Source organism: Monodelphis domestica, chromosome 1 (genome assembly GCF_027887165.1).
Source record: "Monodelphis domestica isolate mMonDom1 chromosome 1, mMonDom1.pri, whole genome shotgun sequence".
NCBI classification, from domain to species: domain Eukaryota; kingdom Metazoa; phylum Chordata; class Mammalia; order Didelphimorphia; family Didelphidae; genus Monodelphis; species Monodelphis domestica.
In genome coordinates, this window is record NC_077227.1 from 136,399,934 (window position 1) to 136,422,630 (window position 22,697).

The window sequence follows — 22,697 nt, forward strand, 5'->3', positions numbered from 1 at the left end:
GTTACCATCTCCCATCTCTGAACTATTATAATTCCTTTTCAGTTTTCTTGTATTTCTCCTCTTCTTTATTTAGTATGTCTTTTTTTTTTAAATAGCCAAATATTTTGAATGAGGTAAATGCAAGAAAAATATTTAGCACATAACTCACATAATTAGTGACCCCATAGTCAGCTTCTTCAAAGTGCCAAAGCACAATACATCATGAGGTAGATAGAAGCAGAGAAGGGAATTCTATTATATGGCTTTACAAAAGAACAACTTGGAGGGATTTATGAGAAAGAACACTATCCATATTCAGAGGGAAAACTGTTGGAACAGAAACAGAGGAAAAACAACTGCTTGATCACATGGGTTGATGGGGATATGATTGGGGATATAGACTTTAAATGATCACCCTAGTGCAAACATAACAATATGGAAATAGGTTTTGATCAAGGACACATGTAAAACCCAGTAGAATTGCGCATCAGCTATGGGAGGGGCTGGGGGAGGGGTGGGAAAGAACAAGACCCTTGTAACCAAGGAAAAATATTCTAAATTGACTAAATAAAATTAAAAAATAAAATATAAATATAAATATAAACTTTACTAATTTAGTAAATTTCATACTAGTAATATGAGTGACTTAAGCCAAGTTGTAAAAAGGAATAGATTTCACTCTGCATCCTCTAAATTCCATCTGTTCAACTGGCTGCTCTACAGCTAAGTGAATTAATTTTAAACTTGGATGGATTGGGCCATATGATATTAGAGTTTAGGTAATAGAACGGACTTCAGAGGACATCTAGTCCAATAGTCCAATACTTTGGTTTTACAGCTGAGGAAACTGAGACCTAACATTTCACTGTCATATAGTGGAGAGAACAGTGATTGAAGTCAAATCCTACCTCTGATACATATACTGTGTGATGCTGGACGAATAACTTCTTTGGGCCTCAGTTTCTTCACCTGTAAAATGAGAAAGTTGGACTAAATTTTAAAAATTCATATTTTCTTATTAATTTTTATTTGGTTGTTTAGAGTGGCAAAATAAGTAGAAAAAATATTCTCTACAAGTTCTGTTTCCAGGCCCCAAGCAAATGATGAAAACAACCATTTGTTCTTAAAATTCTCAAGCACAAAATAATTAAACTTAATTAAAAGCATTTATTAAATACCTGCTATATGCAAGGAAGGGACTATATGAGGCCTTGGAAATAGAGACAAAAAAAGAATAAAAGAAATTGCCTCTGCCCTCAAAAAGCTTAGATTCGATTGGAATTCAGACTGTTCCTACTAGAGTTCCATATTAGGAAGTATAAATCCTTGGTTTCTCTTCATATTTTTAGGATTTGGTTTGCTTCCATAACTACATCAAGAAAGTAATCCAACTAATGCTACTGAAATAAAAATATTTGGTATTCTGTTATCCTTAGAATCAAACCGATGTTCTGGCAGCTCATGCAGATTGTCTGCATAGTTATGCTAAAAATTGCTATGTATTGTCCCTACTTTAAGTATGGTAAGTAGAGTAAGATTTAAGCTACAAAAGAATCAAAATCCTATGTGAGTCTATCAGTAGCACATTTAACATTTATTGCAACTTCCTCTTTAAGTTTGGACTTTGTTTATTTTGGATGGGGGTTATATTGTGACCTAGGATGTTGTTAACAGACACTATTTGCTTTTTTCATAGCTCTCCAAGACATTTCAAGAAGCATGAAAAGTCTCACTTCATTTTCATGAAAGAATTAGTGTTGATTTGAAGATTGGATCTTCACAACCATATTCACTGTACTTGCCACCTTATTATACAAAGATCCTGCTATAAACTGAGGTTCATATATTCTAGATATAGTTAGTCAACAAATGCATATTGTAATACTTATATACAATAGGAAAACTATCCGATAAATATTTTCCTAGCAATCATTTAGGTACTTGTCAGAGGTGGGGTTTCCTCTTGCTGAAAAGGTTTCCAACCTTTTTGACTCAGTAATGGATTCCTATTGGCAGTTTCTATTACCTTAGCAATCCAAAGATGTTTTTCCATAGTTTAAATCAATGTGCATTTTAGCAAATTTTCTATTTTTTCAACATGCTAAACTAGATCTAAGATTTTTAAAACTTCTTGTAGAATTATATGATTAGATATCTCAAGCTGGAATGGACTTCAGAGGCCCTCTACTCCAATGCCTTGGTTTTATAGATGAGAAAACTGAGTCCCAAGGTAGCAATGTAGTACCATGGAAAGAAACTGATCAAAATCAAAGAAACCTGTATTCAAATCCTCCCTCTGATGTATACTTACCATGCAACCTTGGGCAAATAGCTTAACCTCCCTGGGCTTCTGTTTTCTCATGTATAAAATGAGAGGGCTGGACTAAACAGTGTCTGAGGTCCCTTCTAAGGCTAGATTTATGATCTAAAGTCCTAAGGTTGGGATTTCCCCAAGGTCACACAGCCAGTAAGTGTCAGAAATGAAATTTGAACTCCAGGCAGCATAGTGGATAGAGTACTGAACTTGGAGTCAAGAAGCCTAAAGTTCAAATGCTGACTCTGATACTTTCTCGATATATGGCCAAATACATCCTGAACCATCACTAGTCATCTTGACTAGACTTGTCACTGGATTTTAATGTCTCTGAAAGAGAGAGTGGGGCAAATAACTTTGTGCAATTTTGCCCTAGTTCAATCTAATTTATGAGCATGTCACCCATTAATGTCATTTTGGTTCTTTTCAGATATGAAGGACAACAAATAACCAACTAGCCATCTATGGGACCATGGACAAGAAACTTAATCTTCTTTTAGTCTCACTTTTTTTAATCTATAAAATGGGGATAACAATAGCACATTATTTCACAGGGTTGGGAAGAATGAAAGGAATAAAATGTGCAAAGCTTAAAGTATTATATAAATATTATTTATTATTATAATTCTATATATATTCCATTTAGCAGGAGCAGCAACATCATTATAATCATTATTTCTTTTAATTTCTAGGTTAATGCATTAGTTCCTTTTTATGACTTGTCCATTAGGAAATAGTATATAGTTATATAATTGTATCAATTCAAAAAGTATTTTTACTTGCCTCTATACAAGGTGCAGGAATTATCCTTTATCCTATGTTAAATGTTAACAAAAAAACTAAACAAACAAGGAAGTACTTTTAATTATATTTAAAGACATCTTTTTTTTTCTTTTAAAGAGTATCAGGGAGTTAAAAGTAATTTCTGAGTTTTGTATGAACCAAAAAGAGAGATCCATAATTTATTTTTTCAATTAACAAACATTTTCTATACCTTCTAAATCCACTAAAAGAAAAAGAAAAAAACTTCTTAATAAATATGTATAATCAAGCAAAATTTCTTCATTGCTCCATGTCCCAAAATGTGTTTGCTATTTTTCATATTTAGTCCATCACTTCACTGTCAAGTTCTAAGTAGCATTCTTCATCATCATTCCTTTGGAATCATGTGGTCATTGTGTTGATCAATATTCTTAAATTGTCTTTTAAAATTGTTTTTATGTTGTGATAGTATAAATTGTTCTCCTGGCTCTTCTCATTTCACTCTGTTTCAGTTTATTTTAAACCTTTAAAAGTTTGAGGACAGTTTCAGATATCTATATTTTCTAGCCAGAGGTTTCATCTCTAATACTAGAGTAAGTAATCAGTTGTCTTGAGACCTCCATTAAGTACTTAAAACTGATCCCTTTAATGATATAATCAATTATTAATCAGTGTTGGTCTTCCTAGATTCATGAAGAATCAATTGGGAAAAAGACAAATTTCCATTCTTAGAATTATTAAGGATCTGATAACATCTTTTCCCTTTAAATTTACCTCTACTTATCCATCATCTCGATTTCTTGTCTTATTTTCATGAGGTTGTGGCTCTCCAACACATTCATATTAAGCTTAAGAGCTAGTTTTCTTCCTTATGCAAGTATGTTGTACAAATTGCTCATTTAACAGATAAGAAGAGAGAGTCATGACTTTTCCAAGGTTACACAATCAGTTAATGTCAGAACCAATAACTAAGGTATGGTTATGTCGTGAACCCCCACTCAGAGCCAGCAATGTTGAGAGTTAGTATGCTATACTAGAAAGATAATTGGGCATGGTGTCTGCAAACACTTGATCTTGAATCCTACTTAAACTCTTTCAGCTTCAGCTTTATCATCTACAAAATGAGGATAGTTACACACCTGTAAGAAAAAACAATCATGAAGAACATTGCTTATTGGGTATAATATTACTGATGGATAAAAGATCACAGAGTTGTGATGATTCTTTGAGATGACTTGCATAAAAAAATTTACAAACATTAAAGCACTTGTATGAACTTTAGTAATTTATTTTTTGATTATTGCCTTCTTTCCGATTCTGATTGCTTCTCGTCCTGTTAGTATGTATTTTTGCTCCAACATTATACAAAATGACTTAGTCAGGTTATTCCATCTTGTAGGAATTCAATTTCATCAACTATAAAAAGAATGGGTTGGACTAAGAGGCCCTTTCCAACTCTTTTTTTGTAATATAATTTGGCCAAATTTGGAAAGAAAAGATCACTGATTTTTATATTATAAATTGTGAACAACAATAATGATGATACTTATAACAAGTATGACAATTCAGAACTGAATAAACAAACTAGATAATATTCAAATGAATAGCTGAGATTGTAAGGTGAGTTTGGTGTCCACAAAGATTTGCCATCATCTATATGCTTTGGTGTTAGCCAAGATGTGTGCAGAGAGTGGAACATCACATATCTCCCCTGAAAAAAACCAAATGCTATGACATTAGCCACTTGCTTATAATTAAAGTATGTTGCCATTTCACCAAGCTTTCATTTATAGGAGAAAGTGCAAATTCTATTCCCCATGAACTTTAGATACTTCCAACTTTTTTCTTTGTTCTTTTCTTTAAAGCTTTGCAACAAATGCATCCCCATATGCTTATATTAGTTAATCTAGTATTAAACATATTGGCTGTGCAAAATGTTGGCACCCATTAATAAATGTTTTCATTTTTTTTATTCCTTTTTTTTTTTACTTTAGATTCTTCCTTTGACTACACAAGCAACAGCTGTCTAGCTTCCTGCGCAGTACTGGATCTAATGCCTCTACAGAAATCTAGGTCAAAACACTTGGAATGCATGAATATCAAACAGAGTTTTCAAAACAGCAAATGAATACATCTTTAACTGGTGACATTTTCCCGTAGCATATGGCTGCAAGCTCAGGGGACTGCATGCTTTTTTGATGAATATGTTCCGTCAAAAACTAAGGGATGGCAGTGGGCTTATGTCACCTTCTGTTTTGCCTTATGAAATGATAATGCAAACGCATAGCTAGATATCATGATCACAAGAATTTTACCTTCAGTCTTATTCTAAAGTTACATTGCACCTCCTGGTTGAATTGCTAAGGCTTTGGTCATGTTCTGGTATACAGGATGCCTGTCAACGATGCAGTTGGAGAAAAAAAAAGTTGCCTTTGTATGACTAGTGGCAAGTAAAATAACTGACCTAGAAAACAGAAGACAGAAATTTTGGGAGAGATTCTTCCACATCAGACATATGCAGTTAAAAAGACTTGATGTGATGCCACTTGGGAAATTCATTCTTAATTCATTGATTCATATGAGTGAGGGAAACAAAGTAAAAGAGAACAAATCAATAGAACTGTGCTATGGTACCAACTGTGCCACTAACTAACTAGCACTATAACGTTGGGCAAGTCCCCTGAGCATGTTTTCTAATCTGGAAAATGAAGGGGACAAGATCTAGATCTTGAAGACCAAACTTTAGAGCGAAATTGGGTAGAACTTGCTCATTTTAATAGGAAAAAAGAAACAAAACCCTGGCATCCAGAATGGATGAATTTTCTGCTCAAGGTTATACAGCTGGTTCAATTAAAAAGAAATATAGCCAAGATTAGAAGTGATTATTTATGGTCTTGATTTATTTTGCAGTTTAATATTGTGGGATGTGTGGTTGTATGAAATTTATTTTAACTAGTTCACTGAATTTCTTGGTCTAAAACATGACTTTGGGGAAATTGTATTTTGTCTGTTTATTGTCTGACTTGATTCAACTAGACCTGACTATTATTAGTACATTTTAACAGAATGTTAAGCTTTAATATGATTCATTAGTAGATACTTGGGATTCACTTTGTTACTTTTATAGTGTTCTGGACATCCTCTCAAAGCCCACTCACACTAATGAATTGGATCCTCAGAGCAAGGACATACAGCCTCTTTGAGGTTCTAGGAGCACCTCTGAATGGCTAGGGTTATTCTCTAATGCTAAGGGGGTGTTATAATCTCTATATGTTCTTCCCAGTATTAATCATCAGTAATTAGTGCTCATTAAAATTAACTTTTATATAATTTATATATATATGTATATATATATTAAATATATATATGTTAAATTAGCTTTTATAAAGAGATATTTACTACAAATACATAAAAAGAATTGTAGTTGCAAGTATTTCCTCCATCATCTGGGGGCACATGCTTCCTTATATCAAATTAATTCCCAAGTGGAGTGGGCTTAAACATAAAACAATTTTTATATAGCATTTGCCTCACCAAGTTCATTCTGAATTTGGCATAACATTTCTGAAAGCAGGATTACCAACCTCTTCCATGTGGGCTGTCAGCATCAGAACACACTGCACATGCTTTGAAGATGGAACACCCACTGACTGAACACTGAACACACTCATTTTCCTTTTGTTTCTATTTGATTTGAAAAAACTGACCACTTGGGATTGTTTTGTGCATACAGGACTAGATCATCTCCTTTACTAATTAGATCCTTCTATGACATTGTCTCAATTCTAAATTGAAGGACATTAAACAGAATCCCTCAACTTCAGAATGAAGGGGGAGAATTATAAAAATAGACTCGAATCCAGGACTTTAATCCCCAGAAATCCTTGCTCCATTTCCCCAGAATGCCCTCTAATCTCACTGAATTCTCACCTGGGTGAGAGCGAGATGGGGTATTTAAACCTGGTTGTGAATAGGCTTGGGATCTTTTGGACTTCCATTTTGGAGCAGACGCATCTCTTTCATGATGTGAGGTTATCTTGTCTAGGCCTCTCTGGCCTAGACATGTGCTTTCTTATTCTGTATTTTCTTTAATCCTTCACCTTTAATAAACCTCATAAAAATATAATACTCCTTGCAGAGAGAAACTAATTTCTATCTTGCCTAAACCTCCCCTAAATTTTAATCTATCACCAAATTTGCCAATCTGTTCATAATAATGGCCACTTTGGTACCCAGGGCATCGTGGACTCTGTCAATAGAGTATGAATAGCCCCTGGTATAACTTCACAGTCAAAGAAGAGCTAAGTACCTTAATTGTTACAATCAGGAGAAAGCCAAATCCAATCCTCACAGTACTCTGGTGATTCATAGGTCACACATACACACACACACACATGTTACCAGAAGGAAGCATTACCAAAGATTATGAAGTCTTGGATGAGAGATTGGAGACTTTAGAAAGAGTTGTTATTTTTGTCATTGATGCTGAACAACGACAAGGACTTGAGAAGATAAAGGCAGGTTGGAAAGTGAGTCATTGGTTGAGGAATTTTGTTAGAGAACAAATAAACAGTCATTAAGTACCTTTAACTCTGGAGGACCATCCCCATACTCCTTTTCGATTTCCTTTTGTGTATTGTATTCCTTCCTGAGGTTGTAAGCTACTTGAGTGAAGGTCTTGATTATTTTTTTTCTTATTTGTATCCCCAGTGTTTAACCTTTTTGTTGTTGTTGTTGTTGAGTATTGTCTATTTACCTTCTTTGTGCCAACTCCTGGGCAAGGACTGGGGATATAAAGAAAAGTGTTGATGATGATGATAAATAACACCTGCTCTAAAAAAAATCTAAGTCTAATGTGGAATAAATTGTGCAAACAACTATGTACAACCAATACATATACAGAATAAATTAGAGATAGTCTCAAAGGGAAGGCACAAAGAGTAAGGAAGACTGAAATTCAATTATAGGACTGCATGGATATAGTACACTTAATATCTGGAAAGAATATATTTCTTTGGAATCTGGTAAATTTAACTATAAATTGAAAAGATAAAGAAAGAGAAAAAACTTACTATATTATTTTTTTTAAAAAGCTAGATATTACAAACAATAGCAACTATGTAGGAAGAAAATTTGCAGCAGAGATAAGGTCATAAATTCACAGGAGACAAAATCCAAGAATGGAGTCAGCAATAAAACTTAAAGATTTCCATGTCTTTCTGGTATGAAACAGGAAACAACATATAGATAACAATAGGCTAAACTAGAGTATAAGGGAAGCAAATTTGTCTCCTCGCCCCCATCCCAAGACCTCTAAAAGATGAGATGAGACTCATGACTGAAAAGTAGATCCAGAATGGGGCATAATTTATTGCAAAAGAGACAGTAAGAGGCAACGAGAAATGAACACTGGTTATGATAAATATTCTCATATGAGGAAATAATTAACTAGAGCTGGTAGAAGTTGAAGCACATTTGTAGGGACTATCAACAGAAAAAGAAAAAGTATCAATTTTTTTTAAAAAAAATTGAGTTTTAGTAATGATTACAAATCTTACACAAAAGCATTATATAGTAGACTTCAATTATTTGTACTTCCACTGGAATTCCCTTAGGATGCTTTGGCTTGTATTTATGATTATTTCATTCCTCAAAAGTTAAAGGACTTATTTATTTGTTTATTACATTAAAATGCCCAGTTAACTCCTCTCCCACTAGAAAAGGCATCATTTGACAAAAAGATAGGTATATATAAAACTATGTCTTACTAATTTCTATTTATCGATATTATGAATCAAATTCTGACCAACAATTCTCAATGTTAGTCTCTGAATTAGAAATGCTAAGAACCTCAGGTGAAAGTTAACATCTTTGTTAGATTTCATGAAAGAAAATTAGAGCAAAGACAAAAATAATGGGAGAGCATACTTCAAAGATTTCATACAAAAAATGTAGAAGCCAATGGGCAAAAATTCTAAAGGTGAAGTCATCTCAGGAGAGGTACAACAAACTAAAGAATTAAATTCTGAAAAAACAAAGAGAAACAAATCCACTGAGGAGTAAATAGGGGAATGGCCAAACAGACTGCTCTGGATATATAGGTACTGTAATTAAAAAACTAAATCCAATTTTTCAAAGTTCCAGACAAAATGGAAGTAAGGATAGGTAATGGACAATGTCTAAGAAAGTGTTACGTGGTCCTGAAAAATTTTTTGTTGGTACACTAAAGAGTGATCTCATGATTGTGAGAAAAGATAAGGATGACAACACTAAAAGCATAGTCTTAGCTTTTTTTAGGGATACAAAGAGAAATTACTAAGGGGCAGGACCATTGCTCAGAGAGCATCAAATAACTGATGACCAAGGGAAGAAGGAGCTGCTTAACTCCTTTTACATCAGTTTTCTCTGCCAAGAGAATCTGGATTTTGGAATAGAAATTTTGGATTGAAATGTCAGACCAAAAAATGATTAATAGGGGGTTGATACTAAAGACAAGTAAAAAGATTATATGAGCACTACTATATGTCATCGATGATTTGAAGTCAATAAGCCCTTACAAACTTCATGCAGGGCAGATACCACTATCAGTGATAGATGAAAGATCATAAAGGATCAGAGGAATGCCAAGGAATTAGAAAAGGGCACATTAACTTAATTTTCCATAAAGGGAAGAAAGTGAAGACTATAAAAACAAAACAAAACTAGTGAACTTGTCTTTGGTTATTGAAAAAATAATTTAAAAAAATCTATTATTAAAAATATCTATAAAAAGGAACCACTGATTACAGAGAGCCATCATGGATCAACTGAGAATAGGCTATTCCAGGAAGGAATAATTTAGCTCTGTAGGTGGCTCCATGGCTAGAAGGATGGGCCTGAAATTAGGAAAACCTGAGTTCAAATACAACCTCAAACTCTTATGAGTTGCATAAACCTGGGAAAGTGGCTTAATCCTATTTGTTTAAGTTTCCTCAGTTATAAAATGAGTTAGAGCAGGAAAAAGCAAACAAGTCCAGTATCCTTGCCAAGAAAATCCCAAATGGAATCACAAAGAGTCAGACATAACTGAACAACAACAATGACTTTTGACAAGATTATTTGACTTTATAGTTCAGATGCCATAGATATAATTTTCCTAAATATTAGCAAAGTATTTTTCAAAGTATATTCTTTTTTTGTTGTTGTAAAAAACCTAGGGAATACTGGGTTGGATGATTGTACATCTTACCTTGAGTTCCCATCAATATGGTCCCTTTAAAGGTAAACCCAGGTTCAATGTATTCTTAGGATAATTCTCAATGAAAATCAACAGCTAATCATCTATTACCCCTTTCTAAAGGTACTTCCCCCCATCTGGTATTCCCTTTTTTATATAAATGCCACATAAATTCAAAGCAAAAAACTATTTCACGAAATAGAATGTAGTGATTAAAACTTAAATCAGGCTTTAGATGTTTTTGGTGCTCATACTCAAGTTGATGCCTTACAAGATTTTAAAGAAGACTAAATAAATTTCCTTTTCATCCCCTTTACTATTACCTCAAATCTCTAGTGCTAGAGAAAGGGCACAATCACAATGCTGGCATTAGCATCTGCTGCATTATGTGAATTTTAGATTTACTCCACCCTGCTTAGTCTTTAGAATTCTAGCAATTAGGAATGCATACACCCTCACTTAAGGACTAACTGTAGGAGAGGACAGTCTGTGACCTGCCTGTGCTAACAAGTGGCAAATCAGAAACAACTGACTGACCCCCTGGACTGTCCTAAGCCAAGTTTAAGCCACCATTGGTATGTGGAAGAAACAGGAAGTGATGTAAAGAACTGCCTTTATATTTTTGCATCACTTCCTGTGAGGGGGGCTTTGGCTTTGGCAGATTTTGGCAGGGGAGTTGACTTGGAGGAGCTCTGAAGTATGGGTCTAGGTGAGATGACTTCCCTGAAAGGCCAGGCCACATGGTGAGTGATAAGGCTGACTCTCCTTTCCCTTGACCCTTCTGAAGGTTCCAGACTCCAAGGAGGCCCTTCATCTTGGATGAGGCCTCCTAGCTGGAAGCTGAGTTAGATTTAATCTTCTGGGAAGGCCTCTTGGCTGAGAGGCCTCTGAATTCCCCTTGGCTCAGGCCAGGCTGGAGTAGGTCTTTGCCCTTTTCCCTTTCTCCCCTTCTTAATTTCTTCCTTCTATTATAAATAAACCACCATAAAATCCCATTCTGACATGAGAATTTCATTGGGATTTAAAATTTAAATCCCTGGCTACCACTAATAATATAGTCAGTCTCAACCCTAAATTTTACCCTTAACAATTAGCAAAACACTCCTTCCTATATCCACTTTGTGGTTTGGCTATTCCAGTCCTAATGAAATTTTATCTTGTCTTTAAAGGTTTTGTGCTAGAAGTGAGCTTATTAAGCTAGGGGCCATTTTGAGTGATACCATGTACCTAGAGTCAATCATAGCTTTGGGAAAATGTGACCCAAAGTAAACTTGTGATCTATAGAGTTACATGATCACTTACTTGTATTTAGGAGGCTATGGAACTGTTCTAATGGTGAGATCCAGAGAGTCATTAATGGTTTGATGGCAATTTAGAAGGAAATTGCTAGTACAGTACCCTAGTAATCTATTTTTGGTCTTATACTATTGTTGTTACTCCCACCTCTGAATAACATTACTTATTTAAGTTTTTAAAGGTTTTTTTATACTGTTGAACATTTTTATTTATGATGAAAAAGGCATGTATGGCATTGTTCTCAAATTGCTTATTTGTGATGTTTGGGTACATACACACACATATAATTGCAAACAAAAAAGAAAGCAAGAAAAAGAGAAAGAAAATAAGCATTTATTATGTGCCTACTATCTCATTTGTTCCTCACAACAACCCTAGAGGGTGGATACTATTATTATCCTCATTTTACTGCTGGAGAACTTTAGTCAGATAAAGGTTAAATGATTTCCCCAGAGCCATACAGCTAATTTTCTGAGATCAACTTTGCGTTCAGGTCTTAACGATAAATCCAATGCTATAGCCACTTACCTGCCTACATGCTTAGGTTGAAAGAGAAATATATGTACATTTATAACAAAGTGCAAAATATTTTAGAGATAACATTATTACACAAAGATTATATAAATGCAAATATAAAACAGTTTTCTCAGAAATAAGGAAAAGTTAAAATATTCAGTGGTTAATGATGAATCATGAAAACATAGAAAAATTTGTGACCTCACCAAATTAATCTACAGATTAAATGTTATGTCAATTCTTCCTGAGTGAGAAATTATATAGAATTTTACAAATGATAAAAACAATTCATTTTGAAGAAATAAAGGTCAGCAATAGCAAAGGAAATAATGGGGGGAAAAGGATATTATGCATCGCCAGACCTTAATTTCTTCTGCCAAAAAAAAAATTCAAAATTAACTGGTTCTCCATTTAAAAAATAGGAAGCAAAATCAACAGAATAGATTAAATAAACAAGACCTAGGGGCAAAGGTATATGCTATTTGAGTATTTAAAAAGCCTTAGAAAACTAAATATGGGGAAGGATTTTTTTTTAAATCAATAAGCAATAACTACTAGAAAAATTAAAGAGCAATTTGGTGGAAAATAAATTTAGATCAGCATTTTAATTTATATTGTATTGTAACTTAAAATAGATAACTGATTTAAATCTAATTGTTTGGTAAATAAATCCATAACCATCCATGACATAGAGATTATTTTAAAAGTGCCCTTCACCCCAATCCACTTAAAACTTTTGCAAAAACAATAATGTAAATAAAAGATGTTTCAAAGATACAGACTGGATAAAAGTAAATTAAACATCTTTGATAAAAGTCTAAAAATCAAAATCTATCTGGAATTAAAATCTCAACAATTGACAAGTAGTCAAAATATGCATGCATGAGTAGAGATAAAGCATTTATTAAACATAATCTGCCAGGAATTGTGCCAAGCACTGAGGTTAAAATTTGGTAAGTAAGACAATGTCTGCCCACAAATACTTTATATTCTAATTGAAGAAGATAGTATGTAAAGAGGAGCAAGAAAATAGGGATGGGAAAAGTATAGTTTAGAAATACACAAAGAGTGATGTGAAAGTATAGTTCTAGACAAGATAAGGAAAAATCTTACCTATTAAACTTTTGTGGCTAGGATATTGATTCTGAGGTACCAGTTGGAAAAAGAATGAGATGAATTGAATATAGCTTGAATATGAATTGAAAACAAATATTGTTTTCAGAAGGAGGAAGAGATATTATCAAAAACCATTTGGAAAAAATATCTTAAATCACTAATAATTAGAAATATAAATAAAACTACTTGGAATAATTGCTCACAACCATCAAATTGCCAAAAGTGGAAATATTCAATAATAGAAGGGTCATGGGAAGATAAACATATTCTTTAAAGCAATTTGGAATCAAAAGTTGCCAAACTGTACATATTGATCTCTATGGTCTTGCTGTTTTTATGTATTGAGGTTACTGGCTATTTGTGAAGTTACTTGTAATAACAAAACAAGCTAAAAGTAAATTCTGTGTCAACCAATCAAAGAATAGTTGAACAAATTGTATTATGTTAATGTATTGGATTATTTTTGTGTCATAAAAATGATGAATATATAGAATTTCAAGAAAAATGGAAAGACATCCATGAATTGACTCAGAAAAAAAGAAACCAAAATAGTTTGTACGCTGTATATAAAACAGATGTATATAAAACAAAAATAACAAAAACCTCAAGTTAAAATACAATAGGCATTGATAGTAACAACTATAATCTATAAGAGTGGAATGTAATAAAAAATTATTTAAATGTTTTTTCTCAAAAAAAATCACAGTTGGTGGAATTCTGTATTGACCAGGGATTTTGGATGATCTAACACAACACTTTTCCAAATAGAGATACTTTTCTATAACATCCTTTTTTTGGAGTCATAGAATTATAATTTTACATCTAGAAGAGAACTTAGAGACCTAGGGAAGGAAAGTGAATTTCCCAAGATTTTATAAGTAGCATCAGTAACAAAAACAATAAAGATTTACTAAGTGTTCATTATGTGCTAGGCAGTGGTCTACTTTTTGTGGATACAAAGAAAGGTAAAAACATGGTCCTTGATTTTGAGGTGTACACATTCTTAAAATATATTTTATTTAATCCAATATCTTCCAATTACATGTAAAAATTTTAGTTTTCCATTAAAAAAAACTTTTGAGTTGAAAGTTCTGTCTTTGCCTCTCTCCCCTCTCCTTCCCTTGATAAGATAGTCAATATTATTGATTCTGCATATGAAGTCATGCAAAACATTTTCAAGTTAGCCATATTGTAAAAGAAAATACACACAACTAGGAAACAAAGAAAGTAATAAAAAGTATGTTTCAATCCTCACCCGGGGTTCATCAGTTCTCACCCTAGAAGTGGATGGCATTTTTTATCATGGGCCTTTTGAGAAGAATTGTGGTTAGCTAAGATAGCAGATTAAGAAATGCTCAGAGTTAGCCAACCATTCTTTAGACAACCATGATAAAACAAAAAATGCCTCAAAAAGAATCCTGGAGCAGTGGAACAAACAGAAGACAGAGTGAAGCAGTGCTCTACCCAGAACAGCAGTAAGGGACAGCAAGGAGAGCCCACATCACTGGACTGGGACGGGAGAATATCATCTGGCATACAGGGTGGAATTCAGGTGTGATACAGTGCAAGGGGCAGGGTAAAGTGTATAGCCAGTTCCAGTCCTGCCTCAATTAGTAGAGAATAGAAACCAATGTGATATGATAGAGGCAGCAGTGGGAGAAATATGACCCAGCATAGTCAAGACTTAGCAGAAGACAGCAGTGGAAGATAGTTAGCACAACAAGATTCTAGACAGGAAAGGGTGGAACCCAACATGACCCAGTACAGGCCAACCAGGCTATCTCTGGAATACTCATTTCAAGACCCAAGAAGTAATGGAATCATCACTAGGCACTGGGATAGACCATAGTACAGGCTCAGGGCAGTATTCCCTTTACCCCAAGAATGTAGCTAAGCTTCAACATAAAGGCAAAGTTAGGTAAAAGGCACTCCAAAATGAACAAAAGACAGAGAAAAAGACTGACACTGGAAAACTATTTCAACAACAGAGATGACTAAAATACAAGCTTAGGAAAAAAAGGATAACAATACAAAACTGAAAACATGGAAAGCCTCAAAGGAAAATGTGAAAAGATGTCTAACCAAAAGGAACTCCTCAAAAAGCTCTCAAAGAGGATCAAAAAACAATAGACAATTTAGACGAAAAAAATTAAAAAAAAAAAAGAAAATGATAGAAAAACTCACTAACTTAGAGCAGAGACTCATTGAAAAAGATAGATCATGGAAAAAAAATACAAAATCAAAAGGAAAATAATTCTAAAAAGAAAATACAAAGCCTCAAAAGAGAAAATGGCTCCCCCCAAGTTAAAATTGGACAAATGAAAGCTAATGACTCCAGAAGACATCAGGAAACAATAAAACAAATTCAAAAAAAAGAAAAAAAAATTAGAAATCTCTCATTGGAAAAACAGCTGATGTGGTAGCTCCAGGAGAGATAAACTAAGTATCATTGGACTGCCAGAAATCCATGATTAAAAAAAAGAACCTAAATGCCATATTGTAAGAAATTATCAGGAGAACTTCCCTAATGCTTTTGAAGAAGGGAAAATAGAAACTGAAATTACCTATCAATCAACATCTTAAAAGAATTACCAAATTAATAATCCCAAGACTATTCTAGCCAAATTCCAGAACTCCAAGACCCAGGAGTAAATACTCCAAGAGCCAGAAAACATATCCGTATGTCTCAGAGCCAAGGTCAATATTACACAGGTGCTAGCAGTTTGAACATTAAGGCCTGAAAGGCATAGAATATGATATTTCACAAGACAAAGGATCTAGGACTACAACCAAAAATTATTTACTCAGTGAAACTGAGCATAGCACTCCAGGAGAAGTCATGCATATTTAATGAAATAGAGAATTTCTGAGAATTCTTGACAAAATGAACAGAGTTGAAAAGAAAATTCAACAACTGAATTTGACACTCAAGAGAAACACAAAAAAGGAAAAAGGAAAGAAAAACTCAAGGGAACTCAGTGAGGTTAAACAAATCACATTTGTAATTAGTATACTTGAGATGTCTATGATACAAGAGATACTTAAAGTACTTGATGTATTTGAGATAATCAAAGGAAATAGTGGGTTATACTGGTTGCATTATTACATACGGTGATAACTAAGATACTTAAGATATCTATCATACTTGAAGTACCTAAGGTATCTAAATTACTTAGGACAGTTAAGGTATGGAAGACACTTAAGAATTTTATCACTATTAGGACAGTGAATAGGAACATATATAGACAGAGAGCAGGGAATAAGTTAAATATGTTGGGATGGCATATCAAAAAAAACCCCAAAACAAAAAACAAAGTAAAAAAGGTCACGGAATAAGAAACAGGAAAACACTGGGAAAAGAAAAAAAGGAGAGAAAAATGGGAGTAAATTATCTTACATGTGAAGACATGTAAGAATCAATCAGCATAGAGGGAAATGTGTGGGTGGCAGGAAATGCTTGAACCTTACTCTCATTGGAATTGCTCAAAGAAGGAATGGCATCTGCATGACGTTAGCTATAGAAACTCATCTTAACTGTAAAGGAAATACAAAGGCATCAGAAATGGCAGGGATGGAGAAAAAGGAGGATGAACTTGGAGAGGTGGTAGTCAGAAACAAAAATATTTATGAATGTGGAAAAGATGAAAGGAGAGGAAAAGAAGGATAACTGGGGAAAATAAGATGGAGGGAAACACAATAATCATTACTGTGAATATGAACAGAAAAAAAAAACACTCATAAAAAGGAAGAAGATAGCAGAGTGCATTAAAAGCCAGAATCTATAAAAAGTACATTTTAAAAATGGAGACACATGTCCTAGAACAGAATCTACTGGTTCAACCAAAGTTAAAGTAAACTTGAAAATTATAATAAAGAAAAATTTGTGGAGGCAATAAAGTGAAAAATAGTATGTTTCAATATGCAAAGTCCATTTGTTCTTTCTAAGGCAATAGATATCCTTTTTTCATTGTGAGTTCCTCGAGTTGTCCTGTGTCCTTGCCTAGTTAATAATAGTCAAAACATTCACAGTTGATCATCATACATTATTGGTGTCACTGTGTACAATGTTCTCTTGGTTCTGTTCACTTCACTTTGCATCACTTCATATAAATCTTTCCAGGTTTTCTTTTTGTGCTCATCTCGTTTGTCATTCCTTATGGCACAATAGTATTCCATTTAAAGTATATTCCATTTGTTAAGCCATCTCCCAATTGATGGATATCCCTTCAGTTTCTAGTTCTTTGGCACTACAAAAGCAGATGCTATAAATATTTTTGTAAAGGTACATTTCCCCCCTATTTATAACCTTTTTGGGATACAAACTTAGTAGTTGTATTGCTGGGTCAAAAGGTATGCATAGTTTGAGGGCCATTTGGGTATGATTCTATGTCACCTCCAGAGAGTTTTTTTTTATCAGTTCACACCTCCACCATCAGTGTTTTAGTGTCCTAATTTTCCCACATCCCCTACAATACTTATCATTTTCTTTCTTTTTTTGTCATGTTAACCAGTCCGTTTGTATGAAGTGATACCTCAGTTTGTATATGTCTAATGAGCATTTTTTCATATGACTAAAGATAGTTTTAATATCTTCATCTAAGAATTCCTGGTTCATATTCTTTGACCGTTTGTCAATTGATCAATGCTTTAAATGTATTCTTATGAATGTGATTCAGTTCTCTATATATTTCAAAAATGAATCCTTTGTCAGAGACACTTGCTATAAAATCCTTTTCTAGTGAACTGTTTTCTTTAGTAAGTTTTTTTTAAAACTTTCACTTATTTCTATCATTTTCTTTTCTAATTTTTCTTCTTTTATTATGTGTTTTTCTATCTTTCTTTCCTTAACTCTGATGTCTTTGTTTTAGACAGAGCAGTCTCCAAATGGGGCCTCCTTGGCCTGTTGTGTGGAGATTTGTAGCTGTTAAATTTAGCTGGTTTGAGATGGGTTCTGCTTAACCCTGCTGAGTTTGGATCTTGTTGGACTGCTTTCCTCCCACTGCTGCCCATGCTGGGTCAGTCAGGCCTCTGATCCTGCTGGTCTATGCAAGGACGCTTTTCTCCCACTTCTGCCTATTCTCTATTGTGTTGATTTCTGCTCTTCCCTTGCAGAAGCTAGACCAAATCACCTGTGCTTTTACTTCTGCCACTTTTACTGTATCACATCTGAGTTCTGCAGAGGCTCTTTTGGTAATCTTTTCTCATACCCTAGTGAAATAAGTCCTCCTTGCTGTCTCTCCTTTTGTTCTGGGCAAGAACCCTGCTTCATCCCTTCTTCTGTTGGTTATGCCTTTCCAGGGTTCATTTTGAGATGTTTTTGTTCTTCTGTGGTTGTTTATAGGGTGGTTGGCAGGTTCTGGGTGTTTCTACTCCACAGTCTTTACAACAGGAAGATAACTATTACACTTAAAGTTGCACAGTATAATTTTTACTCTCTACAATGTTCTCCTGATTTTGCTCATTTCACTTGGAATCATTTCATAGAAATCTTTCCAAGTATTTGGTCCTTCTCTTGTTTGTAATTTCTCTTAGAATGATAGTTTTCCATTTCAAGCATCTAAAACAACTTGTTCAATTGTTCTCCAATTGATGGACATATCTTCAGTTTCGAGTTCTTTAACACCACAAAAAGAACTGCTATAAAGCTTTTTGTACAAGTCTTTCCACTCTATCTTTAATATCTCTGGGATACTAGTAGTAGCATTGCTGGGATAAAGGATTTGCACAGTTTTATAACCCCTTGGGGCATGGTTCCATATTGGTCTCCAGATTGGTTGCATAACACATATCACAGCTCCACAAACAGTGTATTATTGTTCAAATTGTTCAATATTGTATTAGTATTCAAATTTTTACATATTCCCTGCAAAATTTATCATTTCCCCTAAGGATTCCAATATTAATGAAGGAGAACACATTCAAACAACTATGGTCAGATAAGAGGTATTCATTGTTAATTGAGTTAATTTTAAAGCAAAAGCAGTTGGGGCCACAGAGATTCAAGGTGGACTATAAATCTATAATTTTGCAGAAAATGAGAATGGGTTCTGAGCTGAATCTTAAAAGTAACCCAGGAAGCCAGAAGGCAGAAGGGAGAGCATTCTAGGAATGAGGGACAGCTAGAGCAAATAGACAGAGTTAAGAGATAGAAAGTTGTGTGTAAGAAACAACAAGAACATCATTGTTACTGGAAGGAAGTAAAATGTAAAATCCTGGAAATCCAGAAAGGGCTTTCAATGCTAAAGGATTTTAATATTTCATCCAGGAAATAATAAGGAACCAATATATTTTATTGACTATGAGGTTAACATAAACCAGAACTTCAGCAAAAAGTACTTTGGCAATTGAAATGATTGTCTGATTGATTAGTTGTTGCCCTTCTTACTTGAAGAAGACAAAAATGATATCTCTACATTGGGTCAATTCACAATGTACCTGACTATGGCTGATAAGACACACTTCTGTCCTTATGAGCACTTGCCTCATGTGATTTCTCTGTAAAATAGTCTTTAACGCAAGCATGTGTTTGGAATTTTAATAGAATGGTCAGCCCATTGGGCTTCACTCTTCAATAATTTGAATGTTTGATTTGGCTCAAGAAAGGATCTCAGTGAGATATTAAGGAGGGGTAGAGTTAAGATGGCAGCTTAGAAGCAGCAGAAGTTCAGACCTCTGAAAACCCTTCCTTACCGATCACAAACTGAATGCTTCTAGGGGACTCAAAACCAAACCTAACAACAGGACAGAGCAAAGGAACCCTCCTGCTGGACTCAATCCAAAAGGTATGCCCCCCAAAATCCGGAATCTGAGAACACTCGGGTTTAAGGGGAAGGCAGAAGGAAGGTTCCAGGAACACCCCCACCCATCCACTCAGAGCGCTAAGCCCCTAGCGGCAGTGGGAACCTCTGGGCGGGCAAAAAGGCACTGGTCTGGACGGAGTACTTTGTGGGCAGAGCTGGGCCAGGCTCAGAGTATGGAACACAGACTGTGGGGAAGGAGCTGGAGAGGGAGCAAAGAGCAGGCAGCCTGGTCACAGCAGCTGAGACCCTCCATATTGCTTCACCTTCCAAGAAGTTTTGGCCTCAGAGCACATCCAGCCCAACCAAGCTGAACTTCATCCCATCAAAAGTCTTCAGAGGTCAGGGAAGCCCAAATTCCAATACCCCTCATCACAAACTGCTGGACTTTAATCCAATCAAAACTCTACAGAGGACAGGGAAGCTCAAACTCCAACACCCCTCATCCACAGACTGCAGGGAGAGATTTTCTATCAAAGTTCCAAGAGGGGAGACTGACAGAAACCCCCAAAACCAAAAAAAAGAGAGGATAAAGAGCACAGACAAATACAGGGAGCAAAGCAGGGATAAATATGAGCAAACAACAGAAAAAGAAGAAAGAAATTATAATACACAGCATCTGTACAGGCAACGACCAAAGAGCAAATGTAACAGAGGGGGAGGGATTAGCAAAAATAAATCAGAAATCCCAGCAAATTAGATACAGGCTTTGGAAGAACTCAAAATGAAATTCCAAACACAATTAAGAGAGGCTGAAGACAATTGGGAAAAGAACTTGAAAGCTAAGATAAGTCATCTGGAAACAGAAAATAGTGTCTTGAAAGCCAAAACCAACCAGCTTGAAAATAAGGCAAAGGATATGAAAGATGAGGAAAAGAAGATGAAAGATGAGGCAAAAGAGATGAGAGATGAGGCAAAGAGGATGAAAGATGACCTCCAAAGAAAATTAGACCAGAGGGAGAAGGATGACCAAAAAGCCAGGGATGAAATCCAGTCTTTAAGAATCAAACTAGAATTAAGAGACCTCACAAGGCAGCAGGACACTATAAAACAAAACCAAAGAATGAAAAAATTGAGGAAAATATGAAGCATCTCATTCACAAAACAGAAGATTTAGAAAATAGTTTGAGGAGAGACTATTTAAGTTTAAGATTCATTGGTCTACCAGAAGACCATGACAAAAGAAAAAGCCTGGACATCATCCTACAGGAAATTATTCAAGAAAACTGCCCCAATATTCAAGAACAAGAGGGAAAACTGGAGATTGAAAGAATCCAAGATCACCTCCTGTACTTAATCCCCAACTGACAACACCCAGGAATGTCATAGCAAAATTCAAGAACTATCAGACCAAGGAAAAAATATTACAAGCTGCAAAGAAGAAGTCATTCAGATACCATTGAATGACAGTGAGGATAACACAGGATCTGGCTGCATCTACACTGAAGGACCAAAAGGCATGGAACATGATATTCTGGAAAGCAAGGGAACTAGGTCTACAACCAAGAATCAACTACCAAGAAAAACTGACTATATAGGGGAAAGTATGGATATTCAACAAAATAAAAGAATTCCAAGAATTTGTGAAGTAAAGACTAGACCTGAACAGAAAATTTGATGTCCAAGCATAGAACTCAGGAGAACCATCAAAAGTTAATTAAAAAATAAAAACAAAACAAAAGAACAACCAAAAAAACCAACCAAAAAACCCTTTTTTTAAGAGACTCAATATGTTAAAATGATATGTATTCCTATAAGAAAAGAGGTCACTGGTAACTCTTAAAAACTGTTTTTATAACCTGGGCAGCTAGAAGAATTACACTTAGAGGGAACAGTGACAAACTGTATAGATGAAATAACAAGACATAAATATATATATATGCATAAATACATATACATGTGTGTATATATATATGTGTATATATATATATATATATATATATATATATATATATATATATATACAACTAGAGCTAAAAAAAGAGGTTAATACTAAAGAAAATGGGAAAAGAAACAAAAGGGGGTAAATTTATATGTCAGAAAGATGCTCATGGCAGGAGGGGAGAGAACATCAATACACTGGAAGGGTAAAGAGGTTGGAGATGAAATACTCAACTCTTACATGCATTGAAATTGACCCAAAGAGGTAAGAACAATCCAATCCATTTGGGCAGAGAATAGATTAGTGCCCTATAGGGGAGTAGAAAGATAACAAACAGACTGGTGGGGAGGGAAGCAGTATAAGGGAGGGAGAGGGTGGGGGGGTAGTTTAAACAAGACTGCAAAGAAAATAAGGGGGGAGAATAAGAAGGGAGAAGGGAGGGGGTAGAAAGGGAAGTAAAATAAGGGAGGGAACCAGGGGTACTGATTAAAAACAAACATTGGTGTAGAAGGAAATAGTGAAAGAAGAAAAGGCAGGACTAGGAGTAGAAATCAAAATGCTGGGAAATACACAGCTGGTAATCATAACTCTGAATGTGAATGGAATGAACTCACCCATAAAACGCAAGCGAATAGCAGAGTGAATTAGAATACAAAACCCTACCATAAACTGTCTACAAGAAACACACATGAGGAATGTAGATACACATAGGGTGAAAGTAAGAGGATGGAGCCAAATCTATTGGGCATCAACTGATAAAAAGAAGGCAGGAGTCACAATCATGATATGTGACAAAGCCAAAGTAAAAATAATTCTAGT

General features: G+C 34.7%; 1 long non-coding RNA gene across 1 annotated transcript; it reads left to right on the forward strand.

Annotated features, from left to right (window-relative positions):
• Nucleotides 1-589: 589 nt before the first annotated feature.
• Nucleotides 590-5,937, forward strand: LOC103100260 (uncharacterized). The gene is made up of 2 exons (XR_460531.2): nt 590-1,816; nt 5,050-5,937. It is a non-coding gene; the product is annotated as an uncharacterized LOC103100260 (long non-coding RNA).
• Nucleotides 5,938-22,697: the final 16,760 nt, after the last annotated feature.